The following is a 20455-nucleotide window of genomic DNA, read 5'->3' as shown; positions in this document are numbered from 1 at the left end:
CAGACATGAGAGCTACAGAATTGGGTTTCATGGTTGCTCTTAGAAATCAGGGCTGTTGGGCTAATTCAACTGTAACTCTGAGGAATGTCTTGCAGGAAGCTGAGTTTGGCAGCCAGAATGAGCTGCAGGCCTGTATCTTTATAAAACAAAGCAAAAAAAACCCTGAAACATCAAGTTCCTTAGGAACAGCCATGATCAAGGACTGAGACCTGAGAACATGTATCAGTGGTTTGGTCACTGCAGAGGAGATTACTTGGACACACGAGTGTGCTGAGGGCTGAGCCTGCTTTGGGACTGGTGACTTGGCCCTTACCATGTCAGCAGAGGAACAGACAGAAAAGCCTCAGAGCAGTACAGTTGTGGTCCCTCTGCACCTAGTGCTTCTTGCTGAAACAGCTTTGTCTTCTGAAACTTTCTGTCTTAGATGGAATTCTAACGCAAATATTTTCTCACTGGGTAGTTTGTGCAAAGCCCTGGCAATGCAGGAGCTGCCAGTTTCCATCTAGTTCAGTGTTGCCTCTGACTGATAATGCTGTGGTCAGCATCAGCAGCTTCTGAGGAATCCACCAGAAATGCTGCAAGATGTATTTATGGAATAACCTGCCCACGGGGAAAGTTTTGCCCTGCCATTCAACTGAGCATGTGTTTATGTTCTGTAATCTTTGCCATCCTAACTTGGTCTGTTCTCATCAGCTGTTGTGGGCAGTGGTACCTTGTGCATCCTCACAGGAAATCGTGCACTGGATGAGAAGGCAGGGAAATAATTTCTGTATATCTGCAGATATTTTGTGGACTGTGGCATCCTTTTGTGTGCCATCATCATAGAGTCACAGAATCATGGAATGTTAGGGCTTGGAAGGGACCTTTAGAGCTCATCCAGTCCAAGCCCCTGCCCCAGCAGGATCCCCCAGGGCAGGACACACAGAACACATCCAGGGGGGGTTGGAAAATCTCCAGAGGAGGAGACTCCACAACCTCTCTGGGCAGCCTAGGCCAGGGCTTCTCTTCAGTTTGGGGTAGAATTTCCTGTGCTCTAACCTGAACCCATTATTCCTTGCCCTATTAGTGGGCAGCACCAAAAAGAGATTGGCCTCATCCTCTTGACACCCACCCCTCAGCTACTGACAGACATTCCTAAGATCCCCTCTCCAGGCTGAACAGCCCCAGGGCTCTCACTCCTTCCCAGCAGAGATGCTCAAGTCCCCTCCTCACCCTCCCAGCTCTGCCTTGGACTCTCCCCAGTAGATCCCTGTCTCTCTTGAACTGGGGAGCCCAGAGTTGGTGTGGTCTCACCAGGGCAGAGTAGAGGTGGGGAGGAGAACCTCCCTGCATCTGCTGGACACACTTTTCCTGATACACCCTAGGGTACCATTGGCCCTCTTGGCCACAAGGGCACGTTGCTGACCCATGGAGAATTCCCTGTCCACCAGGACTCCAAGGGCTTTCTCTGTGGAGCTGCTATCCAGCAGGATGTCCCCTGATCCCTGCTGGGGTTATTCTTGCCCAGATTCCAGCTCTCCAGGTGTCCTTGCTGAGCTTCAGGAGGTTGGTTATGGAGCCAGGCTGGGGGTGAGGGTGGCTTGGGCAGAGGCTGGAAGCACTGGTGTGGTGAGCAGGGCTGCAGGCAGGGCACTGACTTTAACCAGGCAGCCCCAGCCTCCCCAGCAACCCTGTGAATGGCAGGTGAGTGGCTCTGGGCCTGAGGGACAAGCTTATCTCCAGTGCTTAGATCAAACAGGAAAAAATTGGAAAGGACTGGGGAAATCTGAACGTGGGAGCCAAGGTGTGAAAGCCGTGCCAGGAGGTACACACACAGACTGTGTCCCACAAGTCAGCTCCAGCTGATGGTTTTTTCACTTTGTCAGTCCCAGTGACAGCCAGGAGCCTCAGGTCACCTCACTGGGGTGTTTCTCCACGTGTAAAGGGTGCTCATCTAACTTGGCTGAGGGAACTGCCTAGGCTCCTCACTTAAGGGTTCCTGGGGATGCTTTTGGGGAGGGTTTTGGTTCATTAAATGTAGCTCTGGTATATTTAAAGACTGACTTAAAATTGTGCATCCTACTGTCAAAACGTTTTTGAGCCAGAAAACTAAATGCATAGGTTGAAGGTGACAGTGTTTTACGTTACCATGAATTGTGAGGGAATGGAATTGGCATGGGAGTTATTTGGGTTTGTTACTGAAATAGTGAGCCAAGAGCCAGCTGCTGAGCACCATCCAGGATGGTGGATTAAACACTTGGGGGATCCTAAAACCCCCATAACTTGTCTAAGTGGCAAGAAGCAACAGGAGTCTCATGAAATAGCTGCCCTTCCAGAGCTTCCCAGATCATCTATAAATAAAGTTGAAGGCATGAACTAACTGGGCTATCATTAGGGAGGTAAAACATGAAAAGAGGAGTCCTTGCTTCTGCACTGCTGCCCGTGCCTTGGGAAGAGAGGAGGATGTGTAACTATTTGGGTTAGAACTTGAGTATACAAAGCTGCTCAGCTGATTTAGTGCTTTGCTTTTGCTACTCCAGGGACTGCCATTAGTTCCCATGAAATACAGCTGTAAGCAAGGACAGGCATGGCTCTGCCCCAGGGAAGCCCATGGACTGCTCAGCAGCAGTTACGTGGGGAATATGATTGATTAAAGACCTGAGCAATTCGTGTGCAGACCACAGGTATGGGATCTTCCAGGAAAACTTTAAAAGAGGGGGTTGAGGGGACAGTAGCTGCCAGACAGTTACCTGGGGCCAGAGACAGCAGCAGAGAAGAGAGGGGCATTCAGGGGAATTCAGGAGGGAGATGGCTTCAGCTGTGCTCTCATGCCAGTCTGCAAGTGCTGTGGGTTCTGCTCCTCCTGCTTTGCTTTTCTGTGCCTGTCCACTGGATTGTGTATTATTCCCTAACACAGGACTTGGACGGGTGACAGAAGTGGAGCTTGGTAGCTGAGGAGTAGCTGCTGAGGCAGTAACCCTAAACCTTGCAGAAGTGGAGTTTTTTCCTTCAGCAGAGCCACAATAGTCCCCTTTGTGCCCCTGAGTGTCCCTGTCCTCCTTGCTGAGGGGTTGCTGTGCTGCCATGGTCCGGGGGAGCCCTGTGCAGAGCCCCCAGGTTCAAGAATGTTTTATGGATCTCATCACCTTGGCCTGAAAGCTGAGCACCAGAGCTTGTGGTACAAGACTGGGGGGACTGGTATTAGTGCTCTCTTCAACAGCGCTGTGGAAAGGGCTTTCTGAAGGGCAATGAGTGAGAGTGGAAGGGGGTGTGTGTGTGTGTGTGTGTGTGTGTGTGTGTGTGTGTGAGCTTAGGCTGTACCTATGGGCAGCAGGGCATGGTTGATCACTGATAGCAAGTGTTCCCATGCTGGAGGCTGAGGAGGAGCATCATGGAAGCTTTTATTGGCATTATTTCCTTGCAAAATCGTAATGAACTGTGTCTAAACGATGTTTTCTACGTTTTCCCTTCGTGTTTTTTTTTTTGGTTTTTCCTTTTTCACTGTCGGATGTGCTTTTGGCCAAGCTGCTGCCTCGGGTGGGTGTTCTCAGCGGCGTGGGGTTCCTGTTGGGGGGAACCCCGCTGCTCTTTGTCCGGTATCGAAGGCGAAAGCATCCCCCCCTGCCCTGTGGCACCTCCGGGGCCCAAGGCGGGGGGTGGCCGCGGGCAGGCTGCTTGGCAGCCGCTGCTTCTAGCGGGGGGGCAGCTATAAAAAGCCAACCGGCAAGTGAAGAACCGACGGAAAAAGTGACGTGAGGCGGCTTGCGGGGACACCATTGTGTTGGCCGAGGGGGAGGGATGGGGTTCCGAGGGGGACAGCGGGTCCGGGCCGGGGTGCAAGGACAGCATCTCCCCCCTCACCGCCCAGCACCTGCCCCGGGGGGGTTCGGGAAGGGCACGGGGGGTTCTTACTCCGGCAGCAGCAGCCCCGGCCCCGCAGACTCCTCCTCCGGCCACCCCGTGACGCGGCGAGAGGCGTCCGAGCGGCCGGGGAGGGGAGCGGGGAGCGGGGGGTGGGATGGGAGCCGCCGAGGGGACGTCCGAGCCTGCGGGCGGCTTTAAATGCGGGCCGGGGCGGGGGCCGGCACCACAGCCGCTCCGCAGGCACTGCCGAGCGGGGCCGTTGCGGGGCTCCCTGCGCTCCCCAGCCGAGCGGAGCGGAGCCGAGCAGAGCAGGCGGGCTCTGCGGGCGTGGGAAGGGGTAGAGCTCGAAGCGAATCTCCCTCCCCACCCGCGGGGGGCACAGCCATGCCCCGCACCGCCTGCTGAACCCAACCCGCGCCCAGGCTGCCCCGCAGCCCCCCGCCCGCCGCCAAGCTGGAGGAACGCCGCAAGCCCGAGCCCCGGAGGTGAGCGGGGAGATGGGGGGGACCCGGCGGGACCCGAGGGCACCCGGTGCACCTGCCCGGTAGCCTGGGGCTGCTCGGAGCTGCGGGTCCCGGCGTGCGGTGGGATTCGCTTCCCCTCTGCCGATGCCCTTGCCTGGCGCTCGGGAGCCGGTGGTAACTTTTAAAAATGCTTCGTGGTCTTTGAAAACTTTTTTCCTCCTCCTCGTTTTTTATGGGTTCAATTTATCTTCAGTTTTCGCGGCGTTGTCAGCCGCAGCCGGCTCAAGGAAATGGTTATTTCCTCGCAAGTTTCGAGTGTGCCACCTGGTAGGTGGCCCGATGGGGATATTTTCCTTGCTGAGATGAGCTGCTTAGTGCTTTTTTGCCCTTTGGTGAGCTTCCTGCTGAGCAGTACAACCCAGAACTGCTGTGCAAATACAGAAAGGAGGGTTTAACCATTTTTTTTCCCTCATATACCTTCGGTGGCTTTTTAAAAATGAATTTTGTGGCACCGTTAATTATTAGTGCGTTCCTCCTTCGTTAGGAGTGCATCCTTCTAGGACTCACACTCAGGAGGAGCTGGTGTTCTGCTGGATCAATTTATTCCACTGAGCTGCCCCTGGGAGTAAAGTTGGGTGCCAGGTAGTGGCCAGGCTGGGTCCCAGGGCAGATCCAACAGGAACAGCTCCAACGGAGAGCTGGTTCAGGGAAGTGCAGCTTACTGTGCATCTGAGCATCACTTTGTGTGGAGGCTGTGAGCTGCTTAGTGGCTTTATGGTTCATGGTTATTCCTGCAACGTATGTATTTTCCATGAAAATAAAAAAAAAGAGGAGAAATTTGGCTAGCTGAATTCAACAGAATGTGCAGGGTTGCATGTTGTGTGTGGGAACAGAATCTGCTGTTTAGTGATGTGACAGTGTTCAGGAACATGCTTGGTTCTGCTCTTGATTGATAATAAAAAGAAAATTGTGTATTAAGAGCAAGGAACAGACACCCTCCCCAACCAAAAAACTCCAGACTTGAGGCTCCCAAATCCCACCAACTATTTAATTACAGTCTCAACTTTATTGCAATAATTTCCAGTCATATGCAGAAGGATTAATTGGGGCTCTCTGCATCTGTGTGCGTGTGTACATGGTGACGTGTGTGTGTGTGTGTGTGTGTGTGTGTGTGAACTGAGGCTCTGCCCTCCTCTTGCCTGCTGCCTGTGCTGCAGCTGGGGCTGAGTTACCTTTCCTGGTTGAGGACTTCTGGGGGAAGGTTGTGGAGCTCAGGTTTGCAAAGCTTTATTGATTTCAGCTGGTGCCTGCAGTTGTCAGTAACTTCACCTGCCTGTGAGTGTCAGGGTGATCTGCAGGGTGGGTGTTGGTGCAACCTGCAGCTGGGCTTTTCCTGGGATCCCTCTCTCCTCCCTTAGGTGCAAATGTTGAAGTTAACTCAGACTTAGGTTTTTCAAACAAACAAACCATAGGGAGGACTTGCTTGTAACTTCCCTCCTGCTGAGTGTGAATTTGACATCTGTAAGAGCAGGGGCTGAACTTGAAGGAAGGAGCCACCCTTCCACCCTTAACCAAGAGGCTGCCAACTGCAGAGCAGTGCCCCAGAGCCTCAGAGGGACTGGCAGTGTGGGTGCTGCTGGCTAGATTAGAAGTGTGGTGAGAAGGAATTATGGATCGATTTGTTTTGGTTGTGTTGGTTTTGTTTTGGTTTTTCGTTTTTTTTTTTTTAATCTGGGAGGAGGAGTGAGGTTTTGGTTTGTGTGCACAGGGCATTCCTAGCAAGGTAACACCCTGAGCACATCCATCCAGCTCCCAGCAAGGGCTGGCAGGTTTTTCTGCACATCAGACTTGAAGTTTTTTCCTTTCAATTTTCATGTAATAATTTAAAATCTTGAAACTCCTCTGCAGTCAGACAACAGCCTCGTGTACAGGTGTTGTGCTCTCCATCACTGTGCCTTGTCAGAAGAGTCCCATGGAGGAGCTTCAAAATGTTCTTGTGCAATCCCCCAGCAGGTGGAGGGCAAATCCTTCACTTACTGATGTCTTTCCTCGATAAGAAAAGGTTGAATTTGTGCACAAAGTGCAGTTCAAAGGAAAACCTCCCTGAGAGAAGGGAAAACCTGTAACTCCTTTTGTTCTCTGATCTAGCCTTGCTCCTGGACACGAGTGTTCTTCCAGCAAGGCTGGAGGAGCCCTGAGTGTTTCTGTCTGGAAGTGACTGCACTGCCACCTTGAAGAACCACAATAAATAACAAGCTGGAAGGGATTTTGGACAAGACAGTGAATGAAAATTGGTGTGCAGGAGAGTGAAGAAACTGTATTTATTTATAAATCTGTAAGCAGCTGCTGTGAGGTAGCAGATCTTGGGAGTGGGAGATGCTGCCCAGGCAGAGAGGAGCAGTTGGAGAGGTGAATCCATGCTGGGCATGGATGGAATAGCTGCTTCGGGAGGAGGGAAGCCTGAAAACACCCCTGTGCCTCCAGAAAGTGATGCCTCCTGGTGCCTACGTGCTGAGCTGTTAGTGTGCATTTGCTAGGCTTCTCCTTCTGTTGGTTTTTTTTTTTTCTTTAATAATTTATTAAATTTTATGTAATTTCATAGTTACACTTGTCCCCATCAAAAATAGCACAGCTTTTAGTGGTTTGTGCTTGAGTTCCTCTGTCTGGCTTGGGAGCACCAGAGGAATTTAGCCTGGGTTTGAAGGTGCTGGGGTGACAACAGTGTTCTTAGGGTTGTACCTGGGGTGCTGTGGCCCAGAGTTGTTTCCTCTGTGGTAAAAATGAGTTCATTGCCTGAGTGAGAGCCTCCTCCTCACGCTCCACTGACCTGCCTTTCACCAAGGCTTTGCTTTGTGCATTAGATTTAGAATTTGAACTTCTGCTTTGAGCAAATTAAAAGGGCCCTGATAACTCCTATCAGGTTGAAGTCAATTAGCTGCTTCCGGCTGCAAACCCATTTAGAGGCTGCAAAGGGAGGAGTGCTCTGTGAAAACCCAGAGCAGTTCCCAGCTCATATTGATAAAGGAACTCTGGGCTATTTCTGGGGAAGGGAAAGCTTCTCTTTTGTGCTCCTGCTGAACAACCCTACTGGGATGGGCAGGCAGAGGTCTTTCTCATAACTAGCTTTCATTGTGTGGCTTGAACTAAAAAACCCCAGCAATAAAACTATCAAGGTTGCAGTGAAATCCTACAACCACTGAAAGCAAGGCTTCTGACCCCCCCTGCCTTTGAACTTTGAGTTGCTGTAGCATCTTGTTTCTACTGGGTTTGCTCAGGACTGGACATAGTTTGTGGGATGGATGCTTTTTATTGCTGTTGGACAATGTTGAAGACAATTATAGAACCTATAAATGGGTGATAAACCGTGTGTGGTGTATGTAGGAAGGTGCTGAGCTTTAAAAGACCTTGGTTCAGTCTGTCCTGCAGCCTGCTTGCTCTTGGGGAAGTCTCTACCACCTCTCTGGACCTCAGTGGCTCAGTGTCAAATAGTGAGCAGCTGCCAGGTAAAAGCTGAAGAGACTGAGTTGAAAGGTGCTGTGTTAGCCCTGGCAATCAGTGCCTGATGTTAATTATGATGACAATACCTCCTATGGAACAGGACTGTGCCCCAGTGTTTTGGGACTGAGGATGATGTGTAGTGACCTGCAGAGCCCAAAGCCCCACAGGGATCATTCATCCTCCTGGCTTTCCCTTGCCTGATCACCTGGACTGAAGAGACAGAGAGGTCTTTGGATGCCTCTCCTGCAGCTGGTAATTTTTTCCCATGAGATAAAAGTTGTGAAGTTGCCACAAGCACAAGGTGGGGAGAGTTTGTGTGAGTTTTATGGGAGGGAAATCTGAGAAACCTCCATCTTGGGTCTTTGGGGTGTTCAGTTCTGTTTGGAGTTGTGGGGTTCTGTCCAGATTTGCTTGTCAATAAAAGGAGCAGAGGACTCGGCACACAATAGTCAGCTGTGATCCAGAGTGTTTGAGACTGCCTGCTCCTTCTGAGCACCTCAGAGGAAATGGCAAATGACCTTATTTTTGACATGTTTTGTCACCAGAAAAAGCAGGAGAGGTAATTTGACATCACCAAAACCAGAACCCTTTTAACTGACTGTTCAAATAAACTTTAGGCATCTGAACTGCAGAGATTTGTGCTTTTTAGCAGAGCTGATTCTGCTGCAACAGTAAAACAAAGACTAAAGGGGGATTTATTTTTTTTAATGTTCATGTGTTGTTTCTATACTTTATATGTGTATCCAGAGAGAGACAGCAAGGCTAATCTATACATTTACTGGGAGGGTGATCTTCCAAGTCACAGCATTTCAAGTCCTAGCTTTATTATGTAATTCTATTTATAGGGGAGCAGGGTCACATTTCTATTTTGTTACTATATATAATATATGCTTGCTAAATGCTTTTTATTAAATCTGACTTGAAAGAAACCATAATTGTCCTTCTGTAGGTACTGACCCATGCATCTCAAACTGCCTCTTGAAAAACTGAACTCGGTGGTGGTGGGAATTGTTTGAGTGACTTCTTTTGAGACAGGGGATTACTAAAATAGCTTTATTCTGTTATTAATTATAATTATAAAAATGGATTCATTCCATTCTAATGTTACCGTAATAGAAGACAAGATTTTAATGTACTGTGTAATAGAAATGTTGGCTTGATGAATAACATAATTTTCTTCACCTTGTAAACAAACTATTCCTGCAAGGTATGGTCTGTAGTAAAGATTTGCTGAGTTTCAGAGGAGAAGAGCTTGGATCCAGCTAAAGACCATGAAACAAATTGTATTTCTTTTTAAATTGGAGGAGGTTTTCCTGTGCTGCTCCTTTTGAGACATTTCAAGGGCTGCTTTTTCATCTTGCTTGGTTATTATTTTCACTTCCATTAGCAATGGGATTTCTTTGCTACATTTTTTCTTTTTTGAAGGGTGGTTTTGGACTTCCCTTGCTTCAGTGTTCCTCCTGCTACATTTGCTGCCCGGCTGTGGACACAAACAGTTGTGGGTGGAAAACTCAGAAGTCTGGGGGTGACGGTGGGAATGGCACCTCCTTTTTTAACCTGTGCAAGATGACTGCTGCTGAGCTGTGGAATTAATGAGACAGGCTAAGCTTTCATGTGATTGTTCCCCAGAGGAGATTTAATTTTACTTTCTTTTGCAAGTTATCACACTGAGCTGTTCTCAGGCAAGAAATCACAGCGGGTCTGCAGGTGCAACACATTTTTTGCCTTTTTTCACTCAAAATTGATTCCTGTGGCACATTCTGCTACTGTTTTCTGAGCAAAGCATGCAAACTTTCTAATGAATAAATGAGTTTGTATTCTGAAGCCAAAGAAGCCTGGAATCTTGCAAGTCAAATACTGATCTTTATTAAAACATTCCCATTTTGTCCATTTTGCAGAAGCACAAGTTGCCACCGGTGTGTGCAACCAGAAGATCAGAGTACTTTGTCTGGTGTTTTTACTTAATTTTAATCACTTCTCGCAGCCTTACTGATCTGAAGCTCCCAGTTCAACTCAACCTTGACCAGGAGGTTGCAAAGTTAACTGCTTTTATGGGGCCTGTGACTCTTTAACACTTCAGACACACCGTCAGCCTTCTGCGTAAGCATTGAGATCTTTCATCGGGGTTGCTAAGGATGAGGAGCCTGGATGGTAGATATTAGATGGTAGAAGGAGGCTGGGAAGGAGCTGCTGAGCAGCTGGAGGAGCAGTGGTGGTTAAGGAGCTGGCTGGAGGTGTTCCTCAGGCAGGGCACCCACACCTCTGCCTTCTGCACAGGTCTCTTAGTTGGCAAATCTGGAGGTGAGGGATTTTGTTCAATTCCTTCCTCAATTGGCAGAGTCTGATATCACTTCCACGTCTGACAGTCCCTGCATTCAGCAGACAAAGAGCAGAGATGAAGAACAGTGGCCCCGTTCAGTGGCCCAGCCTGGGTGTCCCTCCAGGCAGGAACAATAAGGGCAATGACAGTGGTTGGGCTTTTGTTCCCTTCTCTGCCCAGCAAAGCTCCGTTCCAAAGCCTTCGTGGCACAGCAGCACAGCCCCTGGGGCCCTGGCAGGTGCCCCAGACAAATGGTTTAACATCTCCTCATCTCCTGGGCTCAGGTTTGTTTGGTTTAACATCTCCTCATCTCCTGGGCTCAGGTTTGTCAGTAACAACCAGGTCTGAGGAGCAGTGTCCCAGGCATGGTGTGAGTGGGGAGTTCCATGGCACAGCCAAGCCCCTCTTCTGGTTCCTGCCTTGCTGGGGGGCTGCTGCTGCCTCAATCCCACTGAACCCCACTTTTACCTGGGGTAACTTGTGGCTTTGGGGCAGCTCAGTCAGCCTTGGGGGCTCCACTGGTGTGAGCAGGACATTGTGGGGTGAGTGAGAGCTGATCAGATGGGGCAGGAGGGGGGAGGAACAAAGTCTAAATTGCAGCCATTAGGTGCTCCTGGGGTGGGGTTGGAAATCAGTTGGAGACCAGTACAAAGTCTTCACTTGCTGGGTGGTGTTAGAGGGAGGTTGTAGAATAGAATAACTGCTTAGAATGGGATCTTTCAGTTGGAAGGAATCTCCACCTGGTCCAGCTGCCCAGCCTGTGTCTGGATCACAGTTCACTTGCAGCTCTGGCGTCACTGGTTTTGTTGAAGAAATGTCCTGAATAGACAGATGTCATTAGCAGAGTATTAACTTTCCATTTCAGAGTTAGTGTCTTTCTCCATTGTGTTACTGACACACATACATCACCAAAATGTGCTCGGGAAGAAAAGATAATTCTCTCTTAAGAGCAAGAAGTACTTTGACAGGAATGTGATATATGCAAAGATATTCCCATAACTGTGGAAATGCTTTTCCCTCAGCATAAAGCAGTGTTTGGCTCTGCCTCTTTCTGAAGGAGAAGTGATCAGTTTATCTATTGAAAAGGCACAGAGGGGTTTTAGAAAAACAGATTATCCTGTGTCCTGCAAGGTGTGAGAATGCCTTCTGTGGGTGCTCTGGTTGTGGTTAACTGGGAAAAGAACTGAAATGAAACGTTTGGCTGAAAACCAGATCCATTCAAAGACAGAGTGGTCTTTGAAGTGGGGTGTCGGATGGGTGGAAAGACAAGAGCCATCTGAAGAGATGGAGGTAGCCTGGAGAGCTGAGTGCCCAGCGTGGGTGGGTCGGGTGGCCTGTGTCACCAGGGTGTGTGACAGTGGGCTGCAGGGCAGAGGAAGGGGCTGTGCTGTGCCAGGCAGGGTCACTGTGGCACCCAAAGCACAGGTCCCTGAGGTGGCTTTGGGGTGAGAAGCCCCTTGGGTCAGGACGTGGTGCTCTGAGCAGGTGGGTCCCACATGTAGCTGGGACCCTGCAAGAACTGGGGCTGCTGGGCTTTGTGCTGGCCCTTGCATTTCCCCCTCAGCCCTGCTCTGAAGCCAAGTCTGAGAGCCTGATGCATGGAAAGAATGTGAGCAAGTCTGGGCTTGAGTGCAGGCTCAGGCCCCTGCTCTGCTGACAGGGGAGGCAAGCCCAGACACCATGTTCTGCTGCCATGGGCACTGCTCACACCAGGGATGCTCTGACTGCTCCTCACTTCCATGCCTCATCCCTCTTGCCAGGAAGAATCCAAGGAGTGGGCACCTACCTGTGGTCATCCTGCTTCAGTTTAACCTGGGATGGACCCTCTGCACCTGTGAATACAGCACTGGAACAGGGCAGGGACTGCTGCAAAACAAAAACCTCCTAATTCTGTAAATTCTGTTTGGTTCACCCATCTCTTTCCCTTTGCCAAAAGCACAATGTATAATTTTGGTTGAAAGGGAGTGCTCTGTGGAAACCTCAGCTGTATCTCACAATATCAGAATCCTCTCCAGACATTGAATAAAGGGAGATCATGTCTCCAGCTTTTAAAATAATTACTCAAATTAAAGATCAAGCTGGAAGAGCCCAGAGCCAATGCAGTCCACTGAACATTAGGTGTACAACTTAATTTATTAAAAAGCATTGCAAAACCAACTTAAGCTCATCATGCCCAAAATACAGCTCCCAGCCAGTAACCTGAATGCCCTCTGAGCCTTCAGCAGTGGAGAAGTGGGGAGTGCACCGAGATTTCTGTGAGCTCTAAAAGTTTCTGTAGCTGCTTTTCTACAAATGAAGACGACATCTTCATGGTGATGATGAATAAGAGACCTTAAGTATTCCTGGTGCAGCAATGCCTTGCGTACAAAGAGCTCAGTATTTTCTGGGGAGGCTTGGCTGTAACTCAGTGTGGGTACCTGGGCTTTTCCATGAGGAGGTCAGCACACTTCTGGATATGACCCTTAATTTGAAATTCTCAGTAATGTCTACAAAGGCTTGAACTCTGGTACCAACTCAGCTTTTCTGGCTCTCTTCCCAGACCAGTCATTCCACTAAGCAATAAAAAAATGCAAGATAAGGAGTGCAGATAACTGGGATGTAATATTACCATAGAGTATTTTCCATTTACCTTTAAACACCCATGTTGCAATTAGGTGCTGGCCATAAAGCTGCTGTTTGTTTCCAAGAAATTTGTGTGAAGATTTGTGGGCTGGGCTCAGGGAGAGATTTAAGAAAGCACCTGCAGCTGCTGGTGATTGGCACTCACTCAGTCACCACCTTTTCTCTCTCCTGCTACTAAAGCCTTGGTTGCCAGGGTAGAAAGCACCTTTGTATCCCAACTGCTGGGAAGGACTTGGCCACTGCTGTCCCATCCTCTGTACTGGTGATTTCTACTTAGAGATGGGCAGGGAAATCTGGAGGCACCAAGCTGGGCAGGTCCAGTTCCAACAGCACTGCTGGGAAGGGTTTCTGGTGAGCTGGGGCTGAATCAGGGCAGCCCCAGGGAGCCAAGCAGGGTGAGCAGGTTATGCTCAGGGTGCTGGCCATGGGTGCTGCCTTGCCTTGTCCTCTCCATCCCCAGCTGGAATTTGCTATATTGTCAGAGCAAACCAAGTGTCTCAGGCCTGCTACAGAAAGTTGTTTCTCTGAAGTTTCTTCTGAAAGAATGGCTGCCTCCAGTTTTTTTAGGCAGATGCTGAAGTCCAGTTTTATCTTCCAGAGATCTGCTTGGTCTTCTGAGCCAGCTTGTTAGTCCTTACAAGAGGTTTTCAGTTCCCTTGGAGGACCTCCTGCAACAGAGGTGTGTATGAGCATCCATCACTGCTCTCCTCCCAGTTGTTCTTCCATGGCAATGGGGCACTGGAGAGGAGCTGGTAAGAAGTAGCTATGAACCCTTCCTGGCAAGAAACTACTTCTTGTGTTGTTCTCAGCCTTGTTTTAGGCTGATATGAGTAAGTCTGTTTTGGACTGCCCTGAGCTGGATGTCATCTAGAGGACAGTCTTGTTAAAACTTGGTAGCAGCCTGCTCAGCACTGCAGGTATGCACTCCTGGCTGTGGTTGGAGGATACAGTAAAGCCAGCTTTAGGGCATTTAGAACCCAATTAAAGAGCATGACTCTCCCATGAAACAAAATGCCAAGCCACTAGCAACCTCCTTTAGCTGGGAGAATGAGTTGAGTATTTCTAAAAGGATGACTTTATGCAGGACCAGGCATTGTCTGCTTATGCCCCTCTGCTTCTATTCTGTGTCATGTTTGGGTCACTGTCCTGGTGGCAGAAGAACCCGTGTCACTTTGTTTGGTGACTAATGCAGCAAAGCCACAATCATGTGGCCCTGCCTGGTCTGGGCCAAGTTCTGATGAATGGCTGATTGATAGGCTGCAGGTCCCAGTTTAAAGATCACAGGGTTGGTCTGCTCGTCACTGGCTCCATACTGGGAATCGAGGTAGCCAGTGGGTCACTGGGAGGCAGTGCTGGCATCCCATCAGCTGCTCATGTCACAGGGCAGGGGCTGTCCCAAGGTGCTCCTGTGACCTGCTCCACATTGCCCACTGCAGGAGGGTTGGTGACAAATGGTGTACAAACCCCACGGTGTGGGTGTGAGGTCCCTGGTGAGGCTGGGTGGTGGGGACCTTCTCCCAGACACTCCTAGCTCCCTGGCCAGCACTGTTCCATCAGTGATGTTCTCTTTTTCTGATGAGTTTGGCAAAACCACAGACAATCTGACCCCTCTGCTGTTGTGACTTGGAATTTTGGGGAGAAGAAGAGTTTCCCTGTGTGTGTCTGAGCCTGGCTAGTGCTAGCCAGCGGGCAGATGTAAGTAATTCTGTCTCAGCAGGCTGAGCATAGCCCAGCAGCTACACCAGACTGTTCTCCTGGAGGTGCATCCTGGGTCTGGGCAAGAGGAAATGGGTTTAAGTTGTGCCAGGGTTTAGGTTGGATATTAGGAAAATTTTTCTTCCTGAAAGAGTGGTGAGGGATTGGAATGGGCTGCCCAGGGAAGTGGTGGAGTCACCATCCCTGGAGGTGTTCAAGAAACACTTGGATGTGGAGCTTCAGGAGATGGTTTGGTGGTTGTGGGAGTTGGATTGAGGTTGGACTCAGGGATCTTGAAGGTCTTTTCCAACCTTGATGGTTCTGTGATTCCCTGTGGCAGGGAACTGTCACATTGCTGCTGCCTGATGCTCAGGGGTGTCACTGAGGGACACACATCCTGGGGGGTCTGGGGCTTGTGCTGCCACAACCAGGATTTGGTGAACACTTGGGAGACAGAACAGATCCCTGGGCTCAGGGTGCTCCAGGCTGGGACTTTACGTTCTCCTGGTGTTCTGCTGGAGCTTAAATTGGTGGAAATGATGAAATTCTTTCTTTCAGTTTCTTCTCAGATGGATGGAAAATAACTTTTATGGTTTTGCTCCCTCGCCTCTGCTCTCTGGGTTGTTTCTTCATCTTCAGGAAACTTGCAGTAGTTTGTAAGCTTGTGTTTGGGGCTGGGTTTTTTGGTTGGTTGGTTTTGGGGTGGTTGTTTTTTTGTTTGTTTTCCCCTCCCAGTGCAGTTGATGGAGGCAAAAAGGGAATTTAGTTTGAGAAGTGTCTGTTTGCATTTCTAGCTCCCAGATTTACATTACTTTTGGTTACTTCCTCACAAGAGATTTTCTCCCATCTCCTTTAGGGAGCAGTCTCTGTAAAATCTTCTGGACAAGCATCCCCAAGTCAGGATGAGCTCACCTTTTGGTGCATTTTAGTCTGAAAGCCACTGGTTTGGGTTTGGTTTTTGCTTGTTTATTAGCTTTGGAGAAGTTGTCTTTCCTCCACCAGGTCTGTGTGTGTGCTGACTTTTGGATGGGGTGACTTTGCCTCTTCTGTGCTGGTTTTAGAGCTGTGTGCTCAGATCACACTCCTTTTGATGGGATCTCAGATGCCATCACATTCTTTCTTACTTTTGAGTAACTTGTCTCACTTGTAGAAGCTGTGTAACCTTCCAGGAGCTTTCACTGTGTGACCAGGGATGGGTTGAGGAGATTATTTCCTATTTTATTTTTGCTTTTTCTCCTTTTCCACCCACCTTAAGGCCTCTACTGTTCAGAAATCAAATCCAGCCCTTGCCATCCTCCTGGCTCTTGGCCCCACACTTTCTCCAGCTCTCAGTGTCTGGCTGCCCAGCACAGTCCTGGCTGGCTGAGGATCCTGGTGATTTGCACACTTGAAGGAGTCCCTGCTGGGGTAGCACCATCCTGTGCTGCTCAGTTGTGCCCCATGGGCTGTGTGTGAGGTTGAGTGTCGAGGCAGATTACTGCAATCATCTGTGTTAAAAATATCCTTTCTGCTGCTGGATTATGGGTTTGAAACCAGCGTATTGAGTGAGCGCTGATCACTTCAGAGTGCTGAGAACTGGATCAGAAATGCTGGGACTGCACTCTGGGAAGTGCTGAAAGTGCATTAACTCCCTTGGTTGCTTCAAATATGTCCAAAACGTTTTGTACAACCAGGCTCTGTCCTTCCCCTGCTGGAGCTTTGTGCTCTTTGGGTATTGCCTGTCCTCTCCCAGCAGAAAAAGCCAGCATCTGCTCTGTGCTGCCTGGCTTGGACCAGTCTTGGTGTCCAGCATCTTGTGATGCTTTTAGAATGACTCCAGCACCTCAGAGATGCTTGGGAAGGGGGTGGGAAGGACAAGGTGCAGACTTGTGCATTTGAAAGTAGTCATAGAAGGGCAAGTTCCAAGCTTTAATTAGAGCAGTGAGATGAAGCTGTAAGCTCGTCTCACACCTCTGTGTTAATGGGGGTACTGGGTGTGCTGGGGGTTATTGCTCCAGGGAAAGGACTTTCCCTCAGAAGAGTCACACGGGAGGACAAGTGCAGGAGCTGATTGCTGGGGGGAGAGGATTGGGAGTGCTGGATTGTTTTCCCTGGAGAAAACCAGCCCAGGGTTGATGGTGGCACTGGGCGTGCTGCCCCACCCCACATTGTACACACTGCCCATTCTTCTGCTGAGTGGGAAATGGACTTAAACCCAGGAACTCCCTTTCCAGATAACCTTTTTCTTTTAAAAGGCAGCCTGGCAAGGCTGAAGTGCCCACTTCAACATCCTTGTCTACAGGGAGAAAACATCCCCTTGGGTCCAAGCTACCCATGCCTTGATTTTTGAGGCTCCACGTGGGTAACGTTCAGCAGATGTTGGTTTGTTGTCAGGATTTATAGATCTGTGCATGGTTATGGATAGGTGCATCCCTGTCTGTTACATTCTTGTAAAGTCTCACACTCATTTTAAACTCCTGTGCTGGGCTGATATAAATACATCCCTGTGATGTTGTGGGCAGCTCCGAGTCCGTGGTACCTTCTGAGACAACACACTGAGACCCAGGTTTCTCACAGAGGGCTCTTCCACCAGGCTTGAACAAAGAGCAACTGCTGCATAAACCAGGATTGTGTTTTAGACAAGGGTTTTGGTTGAAGAGCACATGAAAATGCTCCAGAGGGCTGATTTATGAGAGCATTTTCATCTAAGGTTTGCTGAGCCTCCAGTCATGTGCTACATCCTAAATCTGTTGGACACTGCCTGATTTCTCCCAAGCAGGGCAAAAAGAAGCTGTGTATCCTGCAGTCATCTTTCCACCTTAGCCTCCTGGTTCAGTCCACTCCTGAGATGTGCTCTTTCCTCCAGCCACTTTACCATTTTTGAACCATTCTTAAGATTTTGCTAACCCTGTTTTACTACACGTGTTTGGAAGATGGGGAGGGCTTTAAGGAACTTTTTCATGCCAAAGTTGAACTTGGTTCTTTTTTCCACTAGCATGCAGTACTGAATGAAATGGTAGGAGTAGGCAGCTGGATGTGTAAAACCATGGTCAATATCAAGTTGCCTATAAGTAATAAAACCAAAATAAAAATATTGAGGGGCATGACATTGTCACAGTAATAAATGGCAGGAATAAAAAAGTCAGATTCCCCCAGGCTGTCTTGAAGTAATAGTTTTTAAAAGAAAATCCACTGCTGCTTGTAGATTTAAAACCTGACACCATTCTGTCTCCAGAGAAAGCTTTTTCTGTCTGATTTATATTTCATGCTTTGCAGAAAATTAAGCTACAAAAATACCTGGTTTATGTTGGCCTCAAATGGATACATTCATAACATTTGCAGCCTGAAATCACTTCTGCCTCTTGATTGACTCATCTCACAAAGCAGAATGTCTCTCAGAGCATCTCTGTGTCTCTCCTGGCTCTGGCTACACTAAATAGAGCAATAGTGTGGAAGGTACAAGAAGCAGGAGCTCAGCAGCAGAGGTTCATCTTGTCCTGCTGGACACAGAGCTGTCACTGAGATGCTCCAACTTCCAAATGAAGCTTGGGTGAGATGTAGACTTCTCCTTGCTGGTGTGTCTCCAGTCACATCTCCATGGTTTGCTTGAAGAGAAGGAAATGAAACCAACCAGTAAGGTTTCAGAGAGTTGTGTCACTTCATGGTAAGCAATCTGACCATGGCAGAACAGTGGCTGCAGCTGCTACACCTAACCTGGGGTCCAGTGCCAGTATCCCCTTGCTTTTGGTGTTACTGTCCTGTTGATGCAGATGAAGGCTTGGTTTCATTCACTTCTGGTTATTTCTTCTAGTAAATTTTTAAAGGTATCCAAGTTGAAGGGTCCCTCTGAAGTTTTCAGAGATTTAAATTGAAATCCAGATGAAATAACTTACTTTGTCAAAATAAATTTAAAGAACTCTAAAGCCCAGTTTCAGGCAGGCCTAACCTGTCAGTTGAGACAGAGCTGTGGAGTGCTTGGTGGTTCAGTTCTTAAGAATTCATGAAAAAAAGATTTAGTCAAGAACTGAGACTCGTTTTTAAATCCTATAGTGAGACCAAATTTCAGTCCTGAGAACTGTGAAAGAAGTCCCTGAGAAGAGTGAAAGGTTTCACGTGACAAGGAGATTACTTCATTGGGAATTTATTAAAACCCCAAACTAATAACAGTCCCTCTGCCCATGCCCCCCAGTTTTCAAAAAGGTCTCATTAGTACTAAAGCCCCTTTTAGCATTCATGGTGAGGTGTCAGTGAGCAGCTGGGGTGACGTTTAGGTAAGGGAGTCAGTGCCATCCAGGTGACACCTCTGGAGGGTTGGGGTCTGATTGGTGCTGCCTGATGGCTCCTGGAGCACCCTGGGGCCTTGGCTTGTGGTGCAGCTGTACATGAAGAGTGTCAGCAGGATGCTGGGTGCAGAATGGGTGCCAGCACCTCCCAGAGCTGTGCCAGGGACCCAGGAGCTCTGCCAGCCTGGCCTGGCTTCTGCCAGCTCTGCCAAGGAGTGCCTGGAGGGCTGGGGGATGGGGTGCTGTGCCTGCCACCTCATCCCACCTAGCTGGTCTTCCATGGAAGAACCCCGAGGGAAGGGAAGATGGGAAGCTCCAGGATGGATGGGCTGTACACTGACCCTGTGTTGCTCCTCCTTTCTCCAGCCCCCCTTGAAACCAGCTTGCTTTGGTGTCACATAATGAGAGGCTTGTGTCCCTGTCATGCTTGAGAGGCAGGAGGAAGCAGGAGCAGCCCTTTCAGTTTTCCCAGGCCCTTTGGAAAGAGGACTTAACCCAGACAGAGCCTGCAGGTGCCTGTAAGCTGGTGGTGACTTCTGATGGGAGGTTCCCTGCCCATGCAGGGGCTTGGAACTCCATGACCTGTAGGATTCCTTCCAACCCAAACCAACCTGGGATTCTGTGATACACTGGGAAAGCTTTCTTACTTCCTGCTTCCTCCTTGTTTCACTAGTGTGTGCACGACTGCTCAGCAGCTGCCACATGTGTGGTGCCCCAGCACGTGCTGGCACTGCCACCAGCACAGGGGCACTGCAGGAAGGGCCCAGACCAAATGGGCAGGTAGGCAGGCAGCCTTCTGTGGGGCAGTGTCTGCTCCAGCCTCTCCCTGCACACCCTGCATCATCAGACAGGAGGGTGCTGGAGAACCTTCCCTGCCTCTGCTGCTGAGTCTGCATCTGCCTGGGGCAAAGCAGTCATCTGGAGGGTCAGCTCCCTGTTGATTATTGAGAGTTAGTTTCTAGGAAGTTGGGTTTCTGTTTAGATTTAAGACTATTCCAGCACAAGATCTCTCAGCAGAAAGCAGAGGCTTCTGTCCTCCTCTGCTCCTGCTGAGTACAGCCTTTTGCTGAGAAAGCATGGAAATAAATTCTGCTCTGGAGCTAACGGGGGAAATTGCATCCAAGATAAATTTGGCAGCCTGTTCTAAAAGTGCATCAAGCACCAGACTGTGCTCAATGTAGTCAAGCTCATTTTTCTGTGTGATAGAGCCCATAAGTAAGCATGTGAGGAAAGCAGCAGCCATCCAGCCCCTCAGAGGAACTGGTCACACTGGGCTGTTGATTCAAGGATTTGCATAGGGGCTGTGAGGGAATGATGGGGACCAAGGCTTCTTCCTTGTTTCCTGTTTACTTGGCCACCATCTGAACGGTTCACAGGCTGCAGAGAAAGGAACCTCTGCCTCTGTCTCTGCCTCTCTGGTGGCAGAAGGTGCCTGTTCAGCTTATTGACTCCTTACCTCTGGGATCCAGGCACACTTGGCAGGTAACTTGGGTGGCTTGCTGAGGACACTGGTTGTCACTGCCAGGGAAGCTTTGGTGGCTTTGCTCTCTGCTCAGGTCCAGGCTCTGTGCATGAGATTTGTGGAGTCTCCTCCTCTGGAGCTGTGTCCGTGGGGCCCACATTAGGGGATCCTGCTCTGGCAGGGGGGTTGGACTCAAGGATCTTTTTTGGCCCCTTCCAACCCCTGGCATTCTGTGACTGTGTGCATCCTTGTCTGGGAGCCCCCAGGGGCTGTGCTGTGGTCTGTCCCA

At 49.4% G+C, this 20455-nt stretch overlaps 1 protein-coding gene across 6 annotated transcripts in view; it reads left to right on the top strand.

Moving 5' to 3' along the window:
• Positions 1 to 4079: 4079 nt before the first annotated feature.
• SLC4A4 (solute carrier family 4 member 4) overlaps positions 4080 to 20455 on the top strand; it is a 146985-nt gene continuing 130609 nt past the window's right edge. For all 6 annotated transcript variants that reach the window (XM_030450129.1, XM_030450128.1, XM_030450130.1 and 3 more), the window contains exon 1: positions 4080 to 4328. The gene's annotated coding sequence lies outside the window, so the exon portion shown is untranslated. The remainder of the gene's footprint in view (positions 4329 to 20455) is intronic.

The sequence above is a fragment of the Calypte anna genome, chromosome 4A (assembly GCF_003957555.1).
Source record: "Calypte anna isolate BGI_N300 chromosome 4A, bCalAnn1_v1.p, whole genome shotgun sequence".
NCBI classification, from domain to species: Eukaryota; Metazoa; Chordata; class Aves; order Apodiformes; family Trochilidae; genus Calypte; species Calypte anna.
This window is presented reverse-complemented; position numbering and strand designations above follow the sequence as displayed.